The sequence below is a fragment of the Helianthus annuus genome, chromosome 7, assembly GCF_002127325.2.
Source record: "Helianthus annuus cultivar XRQ/B chromosome 7, HanXRQr2.0-SUNRISE, whole genome shotgun sequence".
Taxonomy (NCBI): domain Eukaryota; kingdom Viridiplantae; phylum Streptophyta; class Magnoliopsida; order Asterales; family Asteraceae; genus Helianthus; species Helianthus annuus.
This window is the reverse complement of record NC_035439.2, coordinates 1,489,376-1,509,143: the sequence shown is the minus strand read 5'-3', so window position 1 is coordinate 1,509,143 and position 19,768 is coordinate 1,489,376. Positions and strand designations below refer to the sequence as shown.

General features: G+C 36.1%; 1 long non-coding RNA gene across 1 annotated transcript; it reads right to left on the bottom strand.

The window, feature by feature from the left end:
* Positions 1-1,635: 1,635 nt before the first annotated feature.
* LOC118480531 lies at positions 1,636-19,441 on the bottom strand. Its single transcript, XR_004863137.1, has 3 exons — positions 19,218-19,441; positions 5,994-6,571; positions 1,636-1,892 (listed from the first exon to the last, which is right to left on the bottom strand). It is a non-coding gene; the product is annotated as an uncharacterized LOC118480531 (long non-coding RNA).
* Positions 19,442-19,768: the final 327 nt, after the last annotated feature.

The following is a 19,768-nucleotide window of genomic DNA, read 5'->3' as shown; positions in this document are numbered from 1 at the left end:
ACAATGTACATTGAATATAGAAAAAGACCAATGTTTTACGTTACGTTATGTAATTAAATTAATAAATTTGTGTGCGTTGAATGATTAAAGATTTGCGGGTTGAATGATTTAATATATGCTAATTAGTATTTACTACCTTTAAATTGGTTGTTCAAGTGCTTCATCAGCTTTGAATGTTAAATTAGTATAACTAACTTTGTAACAAGTTCTTATACTTAGTTGAATCATTAGTGAATTATTTTAAAGATAATTGAAGATCTACAATTAGCTAAGACTAAGTTTCTTGAATACATTTTAACTTTAGAACAATGAATTGTCAAATTATCATCTAACCATAGCAAGAACTTGGATAACCTTACCAAGAACTTGGATAACCGTAACAAGATCTTGTATACTTGTGCTTTTCTTATCGCAACCTTTTTGGTAGTAGAAGTATTTACAGATTCTCTGCGAATTTATTTGGTTTAGCAGAAATAGAGGCTTTAAACTAATTCAATCCTGAGAATTAGATGGTCTTCCCAAACATGCCTTTTATTTGGTAGGTAACACCAATGAAGCTACGGTAATGGTTATGAACTTAGAAATGGAGAGAAATCATTTCTTATTCTTAAAAGGTTGTATATTATCCGATCATATCCATTGAAAATGACAAACTACCTCACATTTATTTTTTCACGCTCCTAATTGACGAAAGTCACAACAAACGTTAAGTGTGGTTTTATTCAATATAGGTATTGGCGAAAACAAACATATAACTGTTATATTGGTTTAATTTTTTTTTCTGATCCGGGCTATTTACACTTTAATTTTATTTGATTGCAAGGTTGGGTCCGCTTATGTGTCAAGCAACTATACAAGTTGCAGAATTACTCCCAACCGAGCCTAGCTTAATATATTGTTCTCAAAATCCTTAGTTAACTGGCTATGTTCTCCTCATTTCCTTTCTTTGGTGTTTTAAACTATTATTGTTTGCTTCTTATAATGTTTATTAATAGACCCTAGCCACTTAAAAGTAGGGTACTCTTACTCTGCCATTGAGTTAGGAACCCAAACACAAAATATTAAGTGCACCATGGAGATTAATAAAATGATTTCCATGTAGAAATATAAAGAAATGTAAAAAGAAGCAACACAATTCCCTATAGCTATGTTATCCATTTTTCAATAAAAAATATGAGTTGCAAAGCTAATCCATATAACCCATTGGTTGAAGCAATATGTAAAAAGAATGTAACCTATGGGACGAACATGTATTGAACAGTGTAGTATATTTGTTATCTCTAATAAATCAAAGGGATAAAATGAAAAAAAAAATAGCTTAAAAGAAACGTGGTGAAAGTGTAATTTTTATAAAGAGTTGATAGTGAACGAAAAGTATATACCCTAAACCATTTTACTAGAAAACATAGATATAATCTCTATAATCATCCACTACTATTGTTATCGGGCACGTCCATTTCGATACCTCCTATAGATGTAAAACTTGTGTAAACACAGGTAGTTTTTAGAAATTTTGCATACCACATTTTCTTAAACAACGAATCACTATACATAGTAGTACGATTAGTACGTATGACACCGAATCACCAAATAGTGTATTACTAAATGCGGATGAAGGTTTTTGTTGTATTAGAGCGGCAAAGATTAATTGATTCCTAATTTCATTCGCGGTATGTATATCAGACACTCATAAAATTGCATGGTTATTATAGAAATTATAAAATGATTGGGTGAATAAATCCACTTGATGGGTAGAAGAGAGGGAATAAATTTTACTCCAAAGAAGACCACATATGGAAATAGAGGGAGTTGGTGCGTCCGTGAAAGAGAGAAGCGTCCATGAGATTCTTCCAACGTAGAAGGGGAGAAAGAGCGTCCAGGGTATGTATTCACTACAAATCAAACAAATAAACCAACCTACATTGAAATGCCTAGAAGTGTGATTTTAACAATAAGAGTACTCTAAATGGAAAAAAACACACCTAACCATTGACATATATTTTTCTTTATTTATAAATAAAACAAGTAATGGGCCACCGTTCAAATGGGCCACACACTCAAATAAATTCTTAAACTCAAACTGAAACCTGTAAATATTGGAGTGGCATCGACAGATTCACTTTCTTGTTGAAATCGCTCACGCTTGAAGCCCTAATTTGGTGACGGATTCAGGTTGCTACATATCTCTCTAAGATCGTCAAATTTAGGTACTTTTCTTTACTTGATCATCAAATTTAGCAAGGGTGTGCCTATTGGCACACTAAAGTGCCTATTGGCACACCAAACCCTAGCAAAATTAACCCTATACGCTGCGTATTGACCAATACGCTGCGTAGATAAACCATGGATCTCAGTGATAACCAATCATTGCACAGAAAACAAGGGTCACATACGCTGCGTATAGGTCTATACGCAGCGTATATAAACAATTAGATTTTTTTTTTGGTCATTTTGGTAGGTTTGAGGGGTCATTTTTTCACAAAGTTTAAATACGCTGCGTATTGACCTCTAAGCAGCGTATATAAAGGTCTGAAAATGTCTTTTATACCCTTGTGTTGAGGCTATACGAAGCCAAATACAAGGGTAGTTGTGTCATTTTGGTCTCATACGCTGCGTAGGGACCTCTAAGGAACGTATATAAAGCTCCATTTTTGTATTTTTTTTATTGTGTATTCCTTTGTTTATTTATAAAAAAAAAGAAAAATATTTATAAAAAACAATATTATTGGTAAATAATACAAATATAAATTATAAAAATAAAAAATAATATCAATATTATGAATTATAAAAATTAAAAAAGAAAATTATTTATAAAAAACAATATTATTGGTAAATAATACAAATATATTGTTTTGTTATCGTTTAAATTAAATTATCGTATTCCTTTGTTTATTTATAAAAAAGAAATTATTTATAAAAAAACAATATTATTCGTAAATAATACAAATATATTATATTGTTATCGTTTAAATTAAATTATCTTATCGTATTGCATCGTATCGTATTGCATCAAATCGTATCGTATAGTGTATAGTATATAAGTCTCGTATAGAGGCCTATACGACGATATACGATACGATATCACACTTATAGGCTTATACAAGGTCAATACGTGACCTATACTACGTTATACGATACGATATCACACTTATAGGCTTTTACGAGGTCAATACGTGACCTATACGACGCTATACGATACGATATCACACTTATAGGCTTATACGAGGTCAATACGGGACATATAATATGCTATACGATACGATATCACACTTATAGGCTTATACGAGGTCAATACGTGACCTATACTACACCTATACGATACGATATCACACTTATAGGCCTATACGGGACATATACTATGCTATACGATACGATATCACACTTATAGGCTTATACGAGGTAAATACGGGACATATACTATGCTATACGATACGATATCACACTTATAGTCTTATACGAGGTCAATACGGTAGATATACTATGCTATACGATAAGATATCACACTTATAGTCTTATACGAGGTCAATACGTGACCTATATTACAACTATACGATACGATATCACACTTATAGGCTTATACGAGGTCAATACGGGACCTAAATCACACCTATAGGCCTATACGGGTGTTATATCGTATTGTATATTATCGTATCGGGTGTTATTTTCCTTTTTTTATAAATAAACAATGGAATACACAAAAAAAAAATACAAAAATGGAGCTTTATATACGCTCCTTATAGATCACTACGCAGCATATAAGACAAAAATGACACAACTACCCTTGTATTTGGCTTCGTATAGCCTCAATACAAGGGTATAAATGACATTTTCAGACCTTTATATACGCCGAGTATAGGTCAATACGCAGCGTATATACACTATAAGGGTTAAAAGGATAATTTTACCACAGGTTTGGGGTTAAAAATAATTTTACCACCCTTTATATACGCTGAGTATAGACCTATACGCAGCGTATATAAAGGTCCGAAAATATCTTTTATACCCTTGTGTTGAGGCTATACGAAGCCAAATACAAGGGTAGTTGTGTCATTTTGGTCTCATTCGCTGCGTAGGGACCTCTAAGGAGCGTATATAAAGCTCCATTTTTGTATTTTTTATTGTGTATTCCTTTGTTTATTTATAAAAAAAAGAAAATTATTTATAAAAAAACAATATTATTAGTAAATAATACAAATATAAATTATAAAAATAAAAAATAATATAAATATTATGAATTATAAAAATTAAAAAAGAAAATTATTTATAAAAAAACAATATTATTGGTAAATAATACAAATATATTGTTTTGTTATCGTTTAAATTAAATTATCGTATTCCTTTGTTTATTTATAAAAAAAGAAAATTATTTATAAAAAAACAATATTATTCGTAAATAAAAACAAATATATTATATTGTTATCATTTAAATTAAATTATCTTATCGTATTGCGTCGTATCGTATCGTATCGCATCAAATCGTATCGTATAGTGTATAGTATATAAGTCTCGTATAGAGGCCTATACGACGATATACGATACGATATCACACTTATAGGCTTATACGAGGTCAATACGTGACCTATACTACGTTATACGATACGATATCACACTTATAGGCTTATACGAGGTCAATACGTGACCTATACGACGCTATACGATTCGATATCACACTTATAGGCTTATACGAGGTCAATACGTGACATATACTATGCTATACGATACGATATCACGCTTATAGGCGTATACGAGGTAAATACGTGACCTATACTACACCTATACGATACGATATCACACTTATAGGCCTATACGGGACATATGCTACGTTATACGATACGATATCACACACTTATAGGCTTATACGAGGTCAATACATGACCTATACTACACCTATACGATACGATATCACACTTATAGGCTTATACGAGGTCAATACGTGACCTATACGACACTATACGATACGATATCACACTTATAGGCTTATACGAGGTCAATACGGGACATATACTATGCTATTCGATACAATATCACACTTATAGGCTTATACGAGGTCAATACGTGACCTATACTACACCTATACGATACGATATCACACTTATAGGCCTATACGGGACATATACTACGCTATACGATACGATATCACACTTATAGGCTTATACGAGGTCAATACGGGACATATACTATGCTATACGATACGATATCACACTTATAGTCTTATACGAGGTCAATACGGTACATATACTATGCTATACGATACGATATCACACTTATAGTCTTATACGGGGTCAATACGTGACCTATACTACACCTATACGATACGATATCACACCTATAGGCTTATACGAGGTCAATATGGGACCTAAATCACACCTATAGGCCTATACGAGTGTTATATCGTATCGTATATTATCGTATCGGGTGTTATTTTCCTTTTTTTATAAATAAACAAAGGAATACACAAAAAAAAATACAAAAATGGAGCTTTATATACGCTCCTTATAGATCACTACGCAACATATAAGACAAAAATGACACTACTACCCTTGTATTTGGCTTCGTATAGCCTCAATACAAGGGTATAAATGACATTTTCAGACCTTTATATACGCTGAGTATAGGTCAATACGCAGCGTATATAAACTTTGTGAAAAAATGATCCCTCAAACCTGCCAAAATGACCCAAAAAAGTCTAATGGTTTATATACGCTGCGTAGAGGGCTATACACAGCGTATATAAACCTTGTTTTCTGTGCAATGATTGGTAATTAGGCACTGAGATCCATGGTTTATATACGCCGAGTATAGGTCAATACGCAGCGTATAGGATTAACCCTATACGCTGCGTATTGACCAATACGCTGCGTAGGTAAACCCTAAGTGTGCAGATAGGCAAACTGGGTGTGCAGATAGTTAGGGCCTTTAGCAAATTGATGGAACTTTCAACAATCTATTTTGTTATCTTTATATTTCAGCAATCAAAATGTCAGACTACATACCTTTTGCAATCCTAGAAGAGATCATGAAAAGGCTTCCAACCAAATCACTTCTGCGGTTTAGAACCGTTTCAAAAGCATGGAAATCTTTGATCGATAGTTCTCAGTTTGTTGTAGATTACAGCGTCAACCACACTCACCAGCACCATCTGTTAGTAAGTTACAGTCCGGTAGAAAGTGTTGAACAAAAATACGTTTCAATTGTGGACGATGAAACTTTCCCCAAACAAAAGTGTTCCCTGCCTGATCCCGCAGGCAGCGGACCCAGATTACTAGGTAGCTCTCAAGGCTCTTGTTCTGTGTATGCACTACTCATGGAGATCCACATGAACCTGGAAGAATCATCAAGACGGCTGTTCTTTGGAACCCTTCAATTAGAAAATCGGTGGCTATTGATTTGCCTTATGATTTACATCGGAACTCTGTTATGATTATTGGTTTTGGGGTTTGTCCTCAGACTAGTGATCCTAAGCTTGTAAAGATTAACTCCACTTATAGTATGCCAGACTTGGATACTATAATTTATAGTCCTTGGCAAGTTGAGGTTTATACATTGAGCTCACAGGCCTGGAGAAGTATACCTACCATCAATCAACCGCGTAACTCAATTAGTTTGAAGCCGAATCAGGTAGTTATAGATGGTTTTATTTATTGGCATGCTCTTGATCTTGTTAGTGTTAGCATGATGACAACCAGATTTGAGGGGTATAATCTGATTGTGTCATTTGATATGACAAGTGAAGAATTTATGGAAGTATCACTTCCTGATAGTTTAGCCCGTGCTAAAAAAATAATTTGGTTATTTCTAAACTACAAGAGTCCCTCACTGTGGTTGAAATGGTTAAAGAGTCTAAGAAACAAGTTTATTGTATGTGGATGATGGAGCATGGTGGTCCAAATTCCTTTACAAAGGTATTCAACATAAATTCACCAGATGCATCAATAGAAGTGGTACCTGTATTTAGAGACAATGATGAACCTATATTCAAAAATACCGATCAAGATGCACATGATGTCTTTGTTCATGAACTCCACTCGGAACACATCAATTGTACACTGATTTCTTGCAATGGATATTCACTCTATGCTGGTTCCTACATGGAAACACTACTTTTGCTAGATCATTAAGATGTGAGTTTTTATTTTGATGTTAATTACAAATATGATGGCAAGATTATGAGGCATGGATCTTAGAACAACAGACTTTTGTAGAAGACAAGCTATAGGAATGGAGTTAAGTGCAGTTATAGCGTATCGGGTAAATTCAGTGAAAAATTAATACCATTACTTGTAGATTGATATGATATCTTTCATTTTGTTTAATTAAAGTCCAATAGTTTGGATGTTGGCTTGGTTTCTGATTTTAAAGTTAAATGTATAATATTTCTTGTAAGTGCAGTTCCTGCCGGGTAACTGTCGCTTATCAGTTCTGGTCAACCAAAGCAGAAGTCCAAGTTAAAGTCAACGATAATGAAGAATTCAAGACCACATGAAGACAATGCATTGATCAAGGGGGAGTTGTTAATGCACTTTGGGTGAAAAGTGCATGCCTTCCAATTGTTAGGGTCTTTATTGTACATGTCTTGAAAGTTAGTCCAAGGTTTATCCTTGGACAACTTGTCCAAGTTTTAGGAGAACTTTTGTCTGAGTTTTATGTGTAGAATTGGTTTGTCCGAGGTTTAGTCCCTAGCCTATATATATGTGTGTATAGTGTAGATTAGGGCAACTCTCGTAGCTTGGTGCACCTCTCCCACTCGTTCAGCCTCCTGGTGTGAATTCTAGAGAGAGAGAGACTATGTGTTAGTGAGAGAAAGCTAGGGTTTAGATCTTTGTGATCTAAACCAGCTTGTAGATGATGTATACTCCTTTGGTTTGTGTAATCTGTGATGACTGATTCATCAATAAAGAGATTCATCTTCTACATATTTCTATCTTGTTCATATTTTGTTCTTCATGTCTTGAATCAAGTGCAATGTTTGATGTTCGTCATCGATCCGGTGCATTCACAGTGGTATCAGATCATGGTTACCGATTCAGAATGGTCTAACCGCCTTCTGAATCACCATTGCTCTTGATTTGATGTTTGTTTCCGCCAAACATCTTGAAGACTTGAAGATTTTGCAGAAAAGTTGAAGAAAATGAAGCTGTTCGTGGTTGTCTTGTTCTCCAAGTTGTTGCAGATATGAGGTTTGATCCAAAAAATTGCTCTGTCCGAGTTTTTCTTAGTGTTATACCCGTCTGAGTTTAAAACTCTGTGTTTGGGTTTCCGGGGTTTTTGGTGAACCAGTGTGAAGTCACATTGGGGAGATAGTCCGGAGATTGGTTATTGAAAGTTGTCTGAGTTTTCTTCTGAGTTTTGAGAAACTCTTACTTGTTCTTTGTTCTGAGTTTCAAATCTCCATGTCCGATTTTTAAACTCCTTATATTGTCCGAACTTTATGCCCTAGGTTATCTCAGGTCCGAGTTCTTGATTGTCCAACCTATAAAACTCGGTTTTTTTTTGTCTGAGTTTTATAGGATTTAGAGTAAAAAGTCGGACTTTTATCCGAATTTTAACTAGTTCAGCTTTGTCCGAGTTTTAGAAGGTTTACAAAAGGTCCGAGTTTTTTTCTTCATGTGCGAAACTCAGATCCAGTAACCATTTAATTGGTCAGACTTTCTTATATTCAGAGTTTTCAATTTTTGAAGGTCTGAGGTTTAGCCAGTTCTGAGTTTCTTTGATTCTTTTGTCCGAATTTTAATGGTTCTGAGTTTCTTTTGTGTCTGAGTTTCATTGTGTCTTAGTTTCTTTTGTCTGAGTTTTAATGGTTCCGAGTTTCACTGTGTCTGAGTTTCTTTGGTTCATTGTGTCCGTATTTTAAGGGTCCGAGTTTTAAAATTGTTCGGACTCGTCTCATTGGAGCTCTTCGCTTATCAAAATCTATGGAGTTTTGTGTGGAGTTAAGCACAACTAACTGGAATTCTGCCTTCTGATTTGTTCATCTATGAAAATCCAGGTTGGTTTTAATTCTTTGAACGGTTGTTTATTTACTCCGGTGGATGTTCATGGTGGTTTAGGATGGAATACGGTGGGTGGTGACTGGATAATGGTTTCCGATGAAGATGTGGTGCACAATTGAGAATGGGGTGGCAGTTGATAGGTGACGGCTGCGTAATTGTTGCGGCTAGGGTTTGCGGCATGAAAGCTTGTATGGGCCAGATTGGTGATTAGTGATTGGGCCGCATGATTTCTCTTCGATCGTGATAGTCACTAATTGATGGAATGTTAATTTTTTTTGGGGCCCACATACGATGACATATCTTTGTTGCAGCTGTATTTTGTTTTTCTATGAGCAAATGATTATTCCTCATTCCTCATGAAAGTTATGATGGTATTTTATTATTCTATGGGTTTCACCTGATGTCATGAAAGTTGTATTGATTTGCATGAATTTTAAATCAACAAATAAATAATGTTGGGCCTTTATTTTAGAATTGGATTTTGGAGCCTAGAGGATTAGTTTGGCATGGGCTAAAGACACATCAGATTTGATGATTTTATTATCTCAGCATTTGAGCTTTGGTAGTTTTGGTATGTGACTTTGGATTTTGGGCTGGCAACTTTATGATTTATTTTTGGGCCGGGTCTTAAAATTCTTCGTGTGTTTGAGTTTTACATGTCTGAGTTTTTCAACGTTCATGATTCCAACTCCATAGTCCGAGTTTTGCAAATCGCATTGTCCATTGTTCTGAGTTTTTATCCGACTTTTAATGTTCTGAGGTTTTATCCGACCTTTAATGCCGTAAACTGTTCTGAGTTTTTTTATCAATTCCGAGTTTTCAACATTCCGAGGATTGAACTCAGTGTGTGATGTCCGATTTTTTGAACAGCATCAACAGTATTCTGTTCCGAGTTTTTAACACAGTCTGATTTCACAGTCAGCTTTTGAGGTCCGACCTTTAAATCTGGTTTCGTGCTTCCGGGTTTCTTCAGAGTTTCCTTTATTTCTTTGCTTGTTCTAAATTTCTTAGTACTCTAAGTACTATTCCGATGATCTGATTCGAGGTTTCAAGAGCTTTCGGGTTTTACGAGTTCCGAATTTTCTAGAATTCCGGGTTACCTGGGGTACCGGATTTATAGTTGAATTTAGAAGTTTGTGTTGTTCGGAAGTTTCGAGTTGTGCATGTTCCGAGTTTTTCTAGTTATTCCGGGTTACCTGGGGTACCGGATAACTAACTAAGAGTCAGAATTATGTGTTGTTTGTGTAGGTCCGGCTAGGAGGATCTAGTCGCCTAATCCTTGTGTACAAACCAACCCGGTTGTGCGGAATCCAACCGGAATGGCAAACCGAGATAGAACACTCAAATACACGACACGCGATATTAACCGATTAACACTTCTGTATTAATACGCATGAAAGGTTCGGTTACAAGCTCAATGTTTACAAATGTATTTTGCAAACTCTCTCTAACTCTCGTGTGTGTGTGCTCTCTACAATGTGTTCTCTATTGTTCTAAGACTAGTGACAGTCTATTTATACACACAGACACTACGAAACAGACTCTTGACGAAACACTTGAAACACCTTTTTGAAGAAACACCTTTTTGATGAAACAAACTTTGAAGAAACACAAATAAGGTTGACGAAACAGACTCGTTTCGTCAACTACATGTTTCATCAAAGTTGGGCTTGGGCCCAAGAAGTGTTTCGCCAAACAGTTAGCCCAACTGATTTCTTTTGTTGATCTGCTTCAGCCCAGGGACTAATGTTCAAGTCCTTTATGTCTTGGCCCGCTTGTAGTCTTCAAGCACACAAGCACACGACGGAGGAATGTCGTGATTCAAGCCAAGTCGCATCGAGTCGAGTCGCGTCTACATCATGTATCAACTGTTTGGAAACTTGAAGTCGGTTTCGGATTATCGGAAAGTCTTATGGTTCTTATGTTGTCTGGATCAAGTGAGGAGGTGAAGAGAATAACACTTGCTTGGATTTTTGTATTGTTTAAAAAGAAATAGGGGGAGTAAAAATTTTGAAATTCCTGTTTTCTTTGTAAATCAAAAGCTCGTGGTGCTACATCGAAACAAGTTCATGTTTACTATCTTTGAGATTAACTTAGTGTTAATCTTACCGGTGGGGAAGTGTTTATAACATGAAGCAAGTTAGAGCTAGTGTATGATTGAGTTTTGTCAAGTTTGTTCGAGGTTCAATCAAGTGTTGACGTGATGAAGCAAATTGTTCGTTTGGCAAGTAGTTGAAGGTCATGCCTTTATCGTATGCCGGTTAGAGTAGAGAAGATTAGTCTTCTTGGCACCTCTTCCAAGTTGGTGACTGATCGGATTCTCGAAATAGGGGTTCTTACATTGAGGGGGAGATCAGGGACGAAAGTCATCGGGTAATTGTTGGATTTGTGAAGATACGAGATTGGATCTTGAAGATTCGAGATGAAATGATTTCAGACACTTGGTTGAAGACTCTGATCAAGATGGCGGATGTACTTTTACAAAGTTTAGTTTGTTATTAACTTATCGAACTGAGCTTCATGTCTTTGTGAAATTTGAAGTTTTTGATGTTAGGCATTGGAAATCCGATGTTTCGTTCTTCTACCGGTTAAGTTTGAAGATTAATGTATCGAGCGATATTCCTACATGTGGTTGTAGGTCGGTTCTCGTTAATTTGATTCGGGAGTAGTTTGAGGGGGAGGATCTACAGTGTTTGATGTTGGATTCTTCGGGTTTCTCAAAGCGTCCTTAAGTGATCGTCAGCAAGTCTTTAATTAGAAGGGTTGAAGATCGCTGTGCTCTACCTAAAAGATCAAGTCTCAACTTAAGTTGAAAGCATGCATGATATCATCAGTCAAGGGGGAGTCTGTAAGTGCAGTATCCGGTGATTGAAGATTATCGATGCAACACAGAACTGATGCAACAGTTAAGGGGGAGACTGTAAGTGCAGTTCCTGCCGGGTAACTGTCGCTTATCAGTTCTGGTCAACCAAAGCAGAAGTCCAAGTTAAAGTCAACGATAATGAAGAATTCAAGACCACATGAAGACCATGCATTGATCAAGGGGGAGTTGTTAATGCACTTTGGGTGAAAAGTGCATGCCTTCCAATTGTTAGGGTCTTTATTGTACATGTCTTGAAAGTTAGTCCAAGGTTTATCCTTGGACAACTTGTCCAAGTTTTAGGAGAACTTTTGTCTGAGTTTTATGTGTAGAAATGGTTTGTCCGAGGTTTAGTCCCTAGCCTATATATATGTGTGTATTGTGTAGATTAGGGCAACTCTCGTAGCTTGGTACACCTCTCCCACTCGTTCAGCCTCCTGGTGTGAATTCTAGAGAGAGAGAGACTATGTCTTAGTGAGAGAAAGCTAGGGTTTAGATCTTTGTAATCTAAACCAGCTTGTAGATGATGTATACTCCTTTGGTTTGTGTAATCTGTGATGACTGATTCATCAATAAAGAGATTCATCTTCTACATATTTTTATCTTGTTCTTATTTTGTTCTTCATGTCTTGAATCAAGTGCAATGTTTGATATTCGTCATCAATCCAGTGCTTTCACATTTCTCTCTTGTCATGTGGATCTTTTGTTGCAATATATACAGTATGTATCTAAAATTCATTATTATTTGATTGTCGATTGCAATGCTATCTAATGAGTCCTCGTTTCTCAAACCACCATAAATATTGAAAACTCAAAAACTGATGTTGTATAGGAAGATTGGATTCGAAAGTTCTAGCCCCTTTAATTATCATTTTTCTTAAAAAGTGGGCTGAACAATTTAGAATAAGCTAAATTGTCTCTTACTACTTTTAAGTTGGTTGATCAAGTGCTTCATCAACATAGGTTATTAAATTGGTATTTCTAACTTTGTAACAATTTCTTATACTTAGTTGAATCACTAGCAAATAATTTTCAAGATAACTTAAGAGCTACTTATCAAGACCAAGTTACTAGAATACATCTTTAACATTAAAAACAATGAAGCTTCAATTTCAATCTAACTAAATTTACTGATTTGCCTATATCATCTTTTCTAATGATAAATTTTTATTTTTACATCAAACTCCATATGCAGATATGGGGGAAGGATCCATTAAAAAATGGATTTTGCCTAAGTAGCCTAAGAAGGATTGTGATAATAACATGTGACACTCCTAAAAATTAGGAATGGAGGGCATTTTGGTCCTTATAAATAGGAGTGAAAATGACATGTGCCACTTCTTTTGTTTTTTAAAAATACAACAAAAAAGATATAGCACAAAAAATGTTTTAAAAAAATATAGCACAAAAAAATCTTGTATAAAAAATATAGTACAAAAAAATATAGCACAAAAAATTGTAGTACAAAAAAATATAGCACAAAAAAAAATCTAGTACACAAAATATAGCACGAAAAAATTCAGCAAAAAAATATAGTACAAAAAAATCCAGCACAAAAAAGTTTGAGAAAAAAAAATTAAGAAAAAAAATCCAGCACAAAAAATTTAGCACAAAAATATAGTCCAAAAATCCAGCACAAAAATCTATTATACAACATAGAAATACAACACATTTTAGTGGGTTTTTTTATTTTTCATAATTTATATAGCAATATGGTACTAAAATTAAAGATAAAAAGACGCTCGATTTTACGGTGAAATTTTTATGAAAAAATAATGTCGTATAAAAAAGTTATGAACGTTTAAAAAAAGAGGGTGGAATATGCATGTGCCTTGCATGTGGAGAGAGAAAGTTCATAAATAGGATTTTCCCAAGATACCCTTACACCCCTCATTTCTCCAACACTTTCATCTTAACCATTGATTTGAAAAATGAATGGTTATGATTACTTGTCATCCTACTTAGGCAAAATCAACTTTTTATTTGATCATACCCCTGCAGATATGTATTTATATGCGTGTATGCAACTATGCATAATATAATAACATCCATATATAGTTAATTGGTTATATATGAATCTAATAGGTCATTTGATTGGCATTTAGGTTTTGGAGTGCTTGTGGCATGCTTTAATTGTTTTTATTACTTGATGGTGGTTTTTTCTATGTTGTTATATCCCCACTTGGGGTCGGAATTCTCTCACTCTGCTCATCGGATAGTATATACGATGGTTATAGTAGTCCTATATACGACAAACTGAGCCTAAAAAGAAAGTAGGAATACAAAGCCGACCTTAGTATATACGCCCTAACCAAGTAGATATGTTTTCGAATATATTTTAGATAACCAAAGAGGGTGATGAAAATGAGGGGGTTTAGTTTATATTGTTTTTCTTTTGATTTATAATAGGGGCCTTGTGGTTACTAATGGGTGAAAGGAAGATCTGTCAAGAATCGATAATCAATAAATGAATGTTATTCCATGGGATATTTCTCCGAGTGATCATACTCAATAACTCTCACAACTCTCATCTCCACACAAAAAGAATGTTCTTTAGCTTTTTATGATCACACTTATTTAGAATTATTAAAATAAAATCAAGTTTTACTCATTCAAATATGATCACAACTTATTTCGAATTATAACAATAAAACCAAGTTTTACTCCTAGCATAAATAAATTAAAAACTTAGTAGTATAAAAGTGATGGGCTACTGTTTAGATGGGCCCACATACTCAAATTCTTATACTCAAAACTGAAAACTCAATAAGTAGTATTCGAGTTGCATGACAGATTCATTTTCCTTGTTGAAATCGTTCATTTTCAAAACCTAAATTGGTGTCAGATTCACTTCCATGTTCAACATTCAGACCCTTAATTAAAGCTGAGAGATATCGTAATCGCCCTTTGATATAAGGCTATAGGGTGTGGTCATGACCCTCATGACCACCATGACCTTCCACATAGACGCTATGTCATCCATCTTTAATCCACCATTCAAAATAACTACCCTAAGGGTGTAGTCATGACCCAAACCACTATCCCCTTTATTTTTGTCTTAAAATTATCAAATGAGAGGGTCGTGGTAATCGTAGTTTAATCTATGGGAACCACCATCAATCAAGGAGGGGTGGTGTACCATGTAATTAATGGTCCTATGTGGAAATAATATTTCAATCCATGACCCCACACCTCATAACCTAACTTTCGATTCACGTATTCCTAGCACTTGCCACATCGTTCAATCTTAAAACCCCAAATTGGAGTTCATCGCTCAGACATCAAACCCTTAATTGTAAGTTGGAAGAGATTGCCATTCACGGTGCTACATCTCATCTCTCTAAGATCGTCAAATTTAGGTACATGTCTTTACTTGATTATCATATATATCCACTTGTGCCATAGGGAAGCTTTCAAGAATCTACACTTGTTATCTTTGTATTTCAGCAATCAGAATGTCAGACTTCATTCCTTTTGCACTCCAAGAAGAAATTATGAAAAAGCTTCCAACGAGATCACTACTGCGGTTCCGAACGGTTTCCAAACAATGGAAGTCTTAGATTGATAGTTCTCAATTCGTTGTTGATTATAGCCTCAACCACACTCACCCGCAACACCTGTTGTTAAGTTACACTTTAGAGGTAGATTTTCAAGAACAAAACTATGTTTCAATTGTCAATGATGAAACTTTCCCGGAACATAAGTGTTCCGTGCTTGCTCCCATACCCCATCTTGGCGGACCCGCAATACTAGGTAGCTCTCAAGGCTTATTCTTCGTATACAGTCTTCATGTAGATCCACATGATTTCCGAAGAATTATGTACACTGCTATTCTTTGGAATCCTTCTATTAGAAAAACGGTTGCTATTCCTTTTGTGTTAGAACGGGACTCTAATGTTGTTGTTGGTTTTGGGGTTTGTCCTCACACCAGTGATCCTAAGCTTGTTAAAATTAGCTATTGTTATGGTATGCTGGAGTTGGACGACATCATAACTTTCACCCCTGGCAAGTTCAGGTATACATATTGAGCTCAAGGGCTTGGATACCTACTATCAATCAACCGCGTAACTCAATTCTGTAAGTGCAGTTCCTATCGGGTAACTGTCGCTTATCAGTTCTGTGTCAACCAAAGCAGAAGTCCGAGTTAAAGTCAACGATAATGAAGATTATCAGAATTGCTGAAGACATTCCGGACGACTTTCTAGTGTTTCGGATTATTGTATTGTTTTGTATCCCGGACATTGTGTTTTGTCCGGGTTTAGTCCCTAGCCTATATATATGTGTGTATTGTGTAGATTAGGGCAACTCTTGAAGCTTTGTGCACCTCACCCAACTTGTCCATTTTCTCCATCACTGTGTATATTCTAAAGAGAGAGAGACTATGTGTTAGTGAGAGAAAGCTAGGGTTTAGATCTTTGTGATCTAAACCAGCTTGTAGAAGATGATGTATACTCGTTTGGTATGTAATCTGTGTTGATTGTATTGAAATGAATGAGTTTGTCTTGCATCTTCTTCTTCATCTACCCTATTTTGTTCTTCATGTCTTGAATCAAGTGCAATGTTTGATGTTCCTCATCGATCCGGTGCCTTTACAGTGGTATCAGAGCATGGTTACCGATTCGGAATGGTCTAACCGCCTTCCGAATTACCAATGCTCTTGATTTGATGTTTGTTTTCGCCAAACATCTTGAAGACTTGAAGATTTTGTAGAAAAGTTGAAGAAAATGAAGCTGTTCATGGTTGTTTTGTTCTCCAAGTTGTTGCAGATATGAGGTTTGATCCAAAAATTGCCTTGTCCGAGTTTTTCTTAGTGTTAAACTCGTCTGAGTTTAAAACTCTGTGTTTGTGTTTCCGGGGTTTTGGTGAACTAGTGTGAAGTCACACTGTGGAGATTGTCCGGGGATTTGTTTATGAGCTTGTCTGAGTTTTCTAAGGATTTAGGTAATCCGAGTTTTAACAACTTTTAAGGGTCTGATGTTTATCTGTTGTTCCGAGTTTTTAAAGAAATTTTGAGAGTTTTGTACATGGGCTCCGAGTTTTGAGAGTTTTGAAAGGGCTCCGAGTTTTGAGAGTCTTGAGAGTTTTGAAAGGGCTCCGAGTTTTGAGAGTTCCGATACAGGTCAACTGTACAAAGGTTTAAGACATTTCCGCCCAAAAAATCAACTCCGAGTTTTAATTCTTTTCGAGGTTTAAGATAGTTCCGCTCAAAGTTTCCGAGTTTTGAAACTTCCGAGTTTTGGTCTCTGGACAACATAGTTTTGATCTGAGTTTTGATCTGAGTTTTTTAATCAAACCTGTTTCCGAGTTTCGGTCTTTAATTCCGAGTTTTAGATCAGGTCTTTAATTCAGAGTTTTAGATCAGGTTTTTATTTCCGAGTTTTAGATCAGCTTTTTATTTCCGAGTTTTTGCTCAGGTTCAAAGGTTCCGAGTTTTACAGCTTCTTTAGATATGTCCGAGTTTCACAGCTTTTTTTGATAGTTCCGACTTTTATAGTGTTTTAAGTGTAGTCCGAGTTTTGTGTCTTCATCAGAGTTTCCTTTATTGTTTCGAGTCATAGTTTTAAAGTTATTTTCTTCATTGGTTCCGAGTTGGTTCCGAGTTTTATAGTGTTTTAAGTACTTATCCGAGTTTCTTTCTTTTTCATAAAAGTCTGAACTTTGTTTGTCAGGTCCGAATTTTATGTGTCTTATTGATCGTATCCGAGTTTCTTTCTTTTTCATAAAAGTCCGAACTTTGTTTGTCAGGTCGGAATTTTATGTGTCTTATTGATCGTATCCGAGTTTCTTTCCTTATCATAAAAGTCAGAACTTTGTTTGTCAGAATTTTCTCAAAATGATTCAAGCGTCCGAGTTTTGGTCTCTGGTTAGTTCGTTCCGATTTTTAACTCTTATGTCCGAGTTTTGTTCTCATTAGTATTGTGTCTGAGTTTCCATAACCTTTGTGGGTCCGAGTTTTAATACTCAATCAGAGTTTATTGTTTTTTAGGGGCTTTAAGTCCGAGTCTTCTTGAGGTTAAGTCAGAGTTTTTAAAATTAAACTGGTTTGTCCGAGTCTTTGGTTTTAATCAGGTTGTGTGATCCGGGTTATACCACTCTGATTCTCTCCGACTTTTTACTCTGTGTTTCTAAGTTTCTTTTGTGTCTCCAGATTCTGTTAACTTAGAAACTGTTGATACACTTTGTGTGGACGCGACTCGGCTCGGTTCGACTCGGCTCGGTACGACTTGGTTTCGACACGGTTAGGTCCGGCTCAAGCCCGACGTCACGACATTCCTCCGTTGTGCGCCCCAGAGTTTGACACGCGAAGCACGAAGAGCCGCGGCCTTTCCCGCCAACACATCACCATGACATCACCTTAGTGATGTCATGATGATGTCACTATTTTTGTCTGATGTGGAAAATGATGAATTTGTGAGACATATGACGAAACACAATTGTGTTTCATCATTTCTTTAGTGGCCTTGGCCTGTTTCGTCGCCTGTGGGCTTCTTCAGGCCCAATGTTTGGCCCAAAAGTTGTTTCGTCGAGTTATTTGTGTTTCGTCAAGTGGGTGTCTGTGTCTAGTATATAGACCCCTCATTGTTTCTGTGTGAAAGCATGAGAGACCTGTGAGACTTAGTGAAACTCTGTAAACATTGTTTGTATATGTTTCGGGTTGTACTCATCCCTAATCAATAGATATTGAATCTTTTGGTTACGCGTGTTCTTGTTTTACACTTTGTTTGGTTTGCACCGTCACGGGGATTCCGCACCCGTTACCGTGTTTTGTGATAAACAAGGTTAGGTTTACGTTATCGATCCACCAGAAAAACGGGACCTACAATTGGTATCAGAGCTTTGGCTCTAATCCTTGTTTAAAACCAAACAAGTTTCGGTTTTTACCAAGTTTGTTCTTGAAAAGTTCATATTTTTCTTTTTTGGAAAAAGTGACTAAAATCAGTGTTTATCTTGTTGTTTTGCTAAAAGTTTGTTCAAAAACCTTGTTTGTTTTAGTGTTTACATATTAGCATTTGGTTTTTTTGTTGAAATATTAAGCAAAATCGTATTCGCTAATTTTTCCGGTGACCGGAAAACTCATCAAGTTCATCAGACATTCATAGAGTTCATGTGTGTTCTTTAAAGTTTCCATTTTTTGATAATTTGTATTCATAATTTGTCCAAATTCAACAATCAGTGCTCTAGTTTACCACTATTGATCCAAATTGACCAGCTGTTTATGTTAAATACCCAAAAATTCCATTGTGATCGAGTGAAAAAAAAAACCAACAGCCGAATTGCATAATCATAATTAACAGATCAATTAACAGTATGATAATTAAGAAAAAGATAAAGAGGGTGAAATTAAGAAAGAAATTAGGGATCCGAACCTTTTATGCAGCGGGTTTGTTATGGCAGAGTCCGATTGGAAGATCCGGGAAGATGAAGCAGGGTTAGGGTTAGGGTTTGAATTGGGGAAAGAGTATACGGATGCAAATGAAGACCCGACGATGATCTGAATTGGGTATTGTTTGTGTGGAGATAGGGTTTCCCGATTCTTTTGGGTACGGTTTGTGGTTACATATTAATGAAATTGATGTGATTACATACAAAGAGTTTGATGCTTCTTGGAAACGTTTTTTGATTTTGTACAATAAAAAGTTCTATAGAAATAAGATGTAAATTACTCACCACCACCACTCACCGGCCACCACCACCACCACCGGCCACCACCGCCGACGGACGCCACCACCACCTCTCACCACCACCACCACCACCACCGCCGCCAGCCACCACCACCGGCCGCCACCACCACTCACCGGCCACCACCACTCACCACCACCACTGGCCACCACCACTACTCACCACCACTCACCACTACTCACCACCACCACTCACCGGCCACCACCCCCACCACCACCACCACTCACAGGCCACTACC